Consider the following 7,132-nt stretch of genomic DNA (forward strand, 5'->3'; position numbering starts at 1 on the left):
AGGTTAAAGTAACCAAAGTCTGAATTCCTGGCCAATATAAAAGCATCTACTCCTTTTGTGTTGGGTTTTTCTGTATGGCTAATCCTATTTGGGGCAATCCCTGAGCTTGATACAATTGCAAAGTACTTTCCCAAAATGATGACGAAAATTTGACCATGGGAAATTGGTCTTGTTGACTCCAGTCAAGCAATAAGAAACAGGACCAGGCAGATCTGCAGACCAGGGGAGAGTGCTTGGACTCCAAAGGAAGAAGAAAAGCAAAGCCCTCTCAGAAGAAATCCCATCGGGGAAAAACAAAAATCTGCAAAAGGGAACAGGACTGAGAAGACTGATGAGGAGACTCAGGAGGAACCCCAGGACACCAGAGAAAAAGGGTTATTGAAGAAAGACTCAGAGAACTTAAAAAGACAGGCCTGGGGCTAATCTTTCTGCTGATTTATTTTTTCCCCCAGTTTGTTTATTTGCTACAATTCAGATTTTAGAGCAATTAGTAAAATATCATGCAAATATTCCCTGTGTGACTGCACATGAATAACTTTAATTTTGCTAAACATTTGTCTCATCCTTCCAAAATACATCTGCTGTTTGCATTTAGATATTCTGCTGAAATATTGGGAAGTAAATTACTGTTTTTATAAGATATTTATGAAACATCTTCTTATTTGTATACTAAATATCTTTGACTATCACGGCCTGGTTTTTTGGCTGATGTTTGCCTTCCCCAGGAGCATCCATGCCCTGTTTCAATTACAGACTGGGCTAAGTACCATCTTGTGGAAAAGCTCCAACTGGCTGGGAATGGCTCAGTGTACACTCATACCAGGCTGAGAGAATAGTACGTTATCTGCCAGCAGTCTGTGACAGAAAATAAAAAAAATACAACCCCAAAACAAAATACAAGGTTGCACACGTGCACAAATTACATGGTTTTGCAGAAGTTCTGACATGACACCACAGGAGTATGTGTCCCTCCGCTCAGATGCTTCTCTAAATGCCCTTATGGAGAAACAAAAATTAGGCTTGGACGCTGCTCCCAGTCCCTGCTTGGTGAACACACGCCATACAGGGAAGTAAATTAAAACCATTTTTGACTGTTTTGTTCTCTCAGGGTTGTCCCAGTCTCTTTTCATGCAGAGAAGTCCTAAGGGGTAGGTTAGTATTGCAGCAGCCCAGCTGAGCTTGTGTGTAGATCTGTTTCCAAGTTTTCAAAGAAGATGTGAAAAATCAGGTCATTTGTTATCTTCCAGCACTGACTTTTGGGGTAGGACCAGTAATCATAACCCTAAGGGCTGCCCGCCATGAGAAAACAGGGTAGTTGAAGAAGGTGGAGGAAAACAAACAACCAGATCTATGTGCTGCAGGAACTGGAGAACCTTGATGCTTGATGATGAACCAGGGACATACCTGAAGTAGCTTCAAGCCTGGGTACATAGAGCTGTGGGAACTCAGGGCGTGCAATGAAACCCTCCTGAGATGCAGGTGAATCCTAGATCTCTGCCATCGCTTGTTCTATACAGGATCTGCATTGCTGGCAGCCCCCAAAACACTTCATGAAAATTAGCTCATGTAGCTGTGTGAGCTGTAGCCATGTGAGAATGGACACATCTGTAAAACTCAAAGTTATGCCTAGTTATCCCTTAAACCCTAGCCTAGACATCTCAGGAGCTGCCATGGCCCCACAGCCAATGTGTAGCTGTGCTGTGTGCTGTCTAGGAAGCAAGAAAAAACAAGGAGTTTTTGACCCTCCAAACTTCTCTGAGTATTTGAGACTTTGTGTCCATTCATGGATAGTGACTTGGTGTGGATTCCTTGTCCAGACACACAGTGTTTCTTGCTTAGGGGGTTATGAGGGTTCAGTTCAGAGGTGCTGGCAGTGGAGTTGCAAGCAGGAGTTGCCAGAGGTGCTGGCAGAGGATGTGCAAATCAGATTAGCATTTATCTCTTCATTCCATTCAAAGCTGCTCCATCCCTACTCCACAGGTAAAAATTGAATGTCCATTTTAAAAGCAAATGAACTGAAAGGAGAAGAAGAGGAAGCCAGAGGCACGGGGCTTTGCATTTAGATGATCTAAATTCTGGATGAAGAAGTCTGGGAAAGAGATAAGGAGATTGAAACACTTCAACAACACTTGTCATCTTAACTCACAAATCCCACTCTGGTTTGCTATTAACATTACCTACATGGAGTCCAGGTTTAAAAATAATAAAAGGATGGTATAAGCTGACTCACCCTTCTCTTGCTTGGACACCATGCAGCACCCTTAACACTGCTTGTATGGTCACACATTTGATTGGCCCAAGGACCCCCCAAACTGATGCAAGAGGGCAGGGAAGCAAGTAGGAGGGGGTGTATCAGCGTGGATCAGTCCTCTGATTCTCACAGCAAAATAATAACAGCCTGTGGCTGTGTGGCCAGGTTCAGGCTGCCTCACCAAGGTCTGTTGATACCCACATGCCATGCTAAGCCCTGCCTGTTGTCCCAGCTCCATGGAGCCCAGGGGTCTGGCAGGGATGACACTGGCAATTGTGCAACCCAGCTCAGCCACAGATTTCCTCTGGCACCAGCAGCACAATAGTGGGCCTGTTGGTAAACGGGAATTGTTTCCCTGCCACAATAGGGCTCTGGATGAAATCATTCCCTGATACCAGGCTGCCTCGACATGTCTCCTCTGCTCCCCACCCTGGTTTAGTTGGTAGCGCCTTCCTGCTCCCTGTGGGCCTCAAGTCCCTCATAAAATGACAACACAATAAAACAAAATAATAATGGAATCCATATAAGGCTTGATGTCTTCATTGCTCCTAAGAAAAAGTGCCAAGGGAGCTTCACCTGAACAGAGGCAGCAGATTCCCAGCATTGGCAAAGATTTTTTAAGAGGAGGAAAGAACATTTTTCAAGCTCTGGAAGCCAGCATCCATCTCACACATCCTCAGCTGTACATCTACATAGGAAAAAAGCAGGTAGTTACAGGAAATGAATCCCTGGGTCTGGCAGATATATATGAAGTTAAGCTCACCTTAACATCTAGGGGCTGCCTGAGAAGGGAGATGACTGCTGACAGCCCCACTGCAGAGGCTTTGGCAAGGCTGGACTGCTCCCATCATCTCCCTTCCTGGTTGCATCAGGGACCATCAGGCTCTTGCAGAACATTTTGTGGTCAGAGTAATTGCATTGTGCTGTCTTAAAGCTGCCGAGGCGTGGCCCTAAATAAAACCAGAGCCCCGGTCTCACTCCAGGCACAGCAGCCCCCAGCTCCCTGCGCATGCAGTCTGATGCACAGCCCAGTCCAGCCCCGCTACCCTGCTTTTATTTTAGTCATATGGTTATTAATGAATTTTTAATTGCATAGAGGGAAAAAAGATAAACATATGATTTGGGACAAATACATACATGTCACTCTCTCTCATATCCCTCTGTATTTTGGTGTCCTAGAACCCAAATGCACCATTTAATTATTTGTGCTGGGAGTGCCAGAGGAACCTACCATTTATTTATATGGTTAAATCAGCTGCAGATGTGAGTGTGCTTTTTCCTTCGTTCTTTCTTTCCTTCACTGTTGGCATTTCTGACATCTCCAGGATTTCCCCCCACACCCTCATTCAATGAGGGCATCTGAAAAGCATTGGGAAATGGCCTGCTGATCCCTCTCCAGTCCCGTCCACAGGGATAGGCATCCCACATCACTCTCACAGGACTGTGCTATTCTCTTGCTCAAAAGCAAGGGGTTTACAAATTAAGACCTCAAACACCAGAAGTAAGGGGAAAAGGAGATTTTCCTGTGCCCAGGAGAGTTCCTCTGGTGAAGGAATCCTTGCAGCTGAGACCCCACAACTCACAGCACCTGTGGGCACATGCTGGAGGAACTGAGTACCACAGGGAAGGAGAATCATGCTGTTTCCCGAGAAGCCCAAACCAATTTTTATCCCTAATAACAAACCACTCCTTTTCATTCTTTTTGACCCTGTAAGACACTGAAGTGATCTCTGCTTTTCATTTTTTTGGGGGCAGGGACTATATGGCGCATCTGTCTAAGCTGGGCTTTGGCAAAACCTACCGCCTGGCTATCACTGTGACTTGCTTGCATCAGCCACGTTTGGTGGTTTGGGTTTATCCCTGTGAAAATCAGGCTCAGCATGAGCTTTCAGCATTAGCCAGGTGACACAGTGAAGTCAGAGATGCTTGTTTGACTTTCAGAAATGCTATCAATTTTCTCATTATTATTTTTCCACCCAGTATCATGTTTCTTTTCTTGAATAGAATTCATGTAAACAGGGTACCAGCCACTCCAAGCAGCATGCCAACAACTGCCATCAGAAATCAGGACAAATATTGCTCTACCCCTTTTGGCAGGAGAAGGCAATCTCTTTCTGCTTTACCTGGAAGACAGTCATCAAGACTAAGTATCCCTGAGAAGAAACTTAATGCTGCACTTCAGATTCTTTTGGTCAGAGACTGATGTTTCCTAGTACCATCCTAGGATGCTTAAATGATGTGATAATAAGTGGAGTAGAAGCATTGAGGAGGTAGGACCATTAGGAATTGATGATTCATTGTTAAACTTCTAGACATTCCTAAAGCTGATGTGCACATGTTGAAACCACACTCACTGTTGGAGAGCTGGAGTGTGAGTGGTGCTGGGGGTGTTGGGTGCTGGCTGCACCACCCCACCAAGGCAGCCCAGACACTTTTCAAAGCCAAAGACCATCTCTCTAAGGACATTTCCAAGTGCAGAACTCCTCTTGGGGAGGCTGGTCACAACATGACTGACACTATCTCTTTAAATTGACCCATATATGAGGAGGATAACTTGGTTGCTCTAATTTGCTTTGTAGCAATTATCCACTATGATCACTATGTAATCTGGTTCATCCTATATTATGTGAAAAGGTAAAATATCCGTGAAACTGTTTCACCTATACATATGTATACATGCAAAGGCTCACGATGTATTTAAATGTGTATAATTATTATATTTTGTTAGTTATCTAAATAATTAGGTTTTTTTCTTATGCTTTGTTTTTCTCATAAAAAATGCATAGAAGCCTAAGCAGATATACATATGTATGCATGCATGTATATTCAATAATATGGTGTGTGTATAAATATATATGTACACATATATGCATATATGCATATATGTATATACAGATTTACACAAACATATATATAAATGTACGTGCATGTCTCTACCTATCCATATGTATGGACACATGCTGGGTGTATAAAATGACTGACTACTCCAGCACTGTTCCAAGGTGCACTGAGTCCCATGATACAGACTACGAGCCTTCACAACAGCTCCCAGGCTAGACATGCAAGCAAGACCACTGCTACATAACAGCATTGTCCCTCTTATACACTATGAGCTGCTTTCATTAAAATTCAACAAATTTTTAAAGAGGGTTTTTTTTTGCAGGCACTATTCACAAGCCTTATTCCTCTTCTGCTCTCCGTAAAGCCATCATCCTCTCTGCCTGGCTGCCAACTTCTCCTGAGGCAAGGGCAGCATAACCAAACCAGGTCTGATTATTTGGTATAAAGCACAGATTGCTGGCTTTATTGCCATTGATCTGGCATACCCAGAGGACCTGAAATATTTTAAAATTATCTCTAAAGTGACTTCCTATGTCTTATTCCATAGCGGACACATTGCAAGCAGCATATAGGCTCCTCAGCAGCTCACTGAGCCAACTGAACTATATATATTTTTGTGAGTTTTGAATGTACAAAATAGCCTGCCTGCTAGTTGATGATGGCCTTGCTCTGTGATGTTTTGGCACCTCCCCGTTGCGGCTGTGCTTGCCGAAGGGCCATGCTCCGGCTGCATGCCTCACTGCTGGGAAAAGTGCCGGAGGCTGCTGGGGACAGGGTCCCAGCCTGCAGCACTGCAAGGCACCGCAGTGCCATTTTGAATTAAAATATTTATTCCTGACATCTTGCAAGAGGGAAAGAAAAAAAAAAAATAAAAGCAAAAGCTGGCCATAATTCAAAGTCTCTGCAATGTCACTGGGAATCTTCCAAAAGGCTTCAGTGAGAGCAGGATTAACTCCCCTCATATATACATAAAATTTGTTGTCTTTTGCATATCAAAGAGGTGAAGCCTCTGCTCTCTTCACCTATTGCTTTTAAGTGTGATATGAACAGAGCCGTATCTGTCCAAAAAAAAAAAGAGTCATTGACAAGGAAGACTAGCTCAAATACTGAGACAAGTTTGGCCATGTTCCTGGAGCGAGAGCAATGCCAAGAAAGACGTGAGCTGGTCTCTAGATGCCATTGATAATGTGATTTGGATGCTTGTTCGAAAACTCTTGCTATGTCCCTGTTGTTGTTTATTCTGATAAACCCTTCCTCATCCTCTCCTCTCCTGCCTCACCCTCCCTCCCACTGTGCAAGGATGCCATATTGCAGCCGGGCTGCAAAGGGCTGGGACGCCTCTAGATTTCTCCCAGCTGGAGTAGCAGACACTAAAGAATCCACAAAAGCAGGAAAAATTAAGATGGCAAAAGGAAAACTTCCCAAGATATGGTGCTTGTTGAACTGAGGGGCTTCACACAACTCCACTTCTCAAATTCCAGCTTCACTGCCCTTCTATTCTCCATAAACTCAGTCAAGTCTCTGTAGATCAGATATGACTTTACCTAATATGTAATTTCTGTGGATTTTTCCGCATCCCTCCTCTCCTCTGGGGAGTTGTTCACTGATGCCTGTGTATCCCATTGATACATTAAGTCTGGAAATCTGGTTAATAATAAGGCTGATGAGACAACATATTAAAAGCAGCTGAATGCAGCTAGATCACCCACTGCCCCATGAGCCTCTCATGACCAGAAAGATCAGTGACAAAAAAGTGACAAAAACCATTGACCACCACACCCCAGTTCCTCTTTTCTCAGCAATTTGTTCCAAGTACATGCAAGGAACCTGTATGGTGTTTCAGAAAAAGCACATTCATGAAATGGGGGTTTACAATAGGATTGAACCAAAGAGTCAGTGCTGGAGGGGAGTGAGGCTGCAGAGGTTTCGCTGGTCTGGCCACATCCAAGCTGTGTGGTGATATCCAACAGAGTGGTGAAATCAGAGCAGAAGATTCACTCTTATATACGTGAAAACACATGTACGCATAAAATCCCACTG

The sequence above is a fragment of the Corvus hawaiiensis genome, chromosome 3, assembly GCF_020740725.1.
Source record: "Corvus hawaiiensis isolate bCorHaw1 chromosome 3, bCorHaw1.pri.cur, whole genome shotgun sequence".
Classification (NCBI taxonomy): domain Eukaryota; kingdom Metazoa; phylum Chordata; class Aves; order Passeriformes; family Corvidae; genus Corvus; species Corvus hawaiiensis.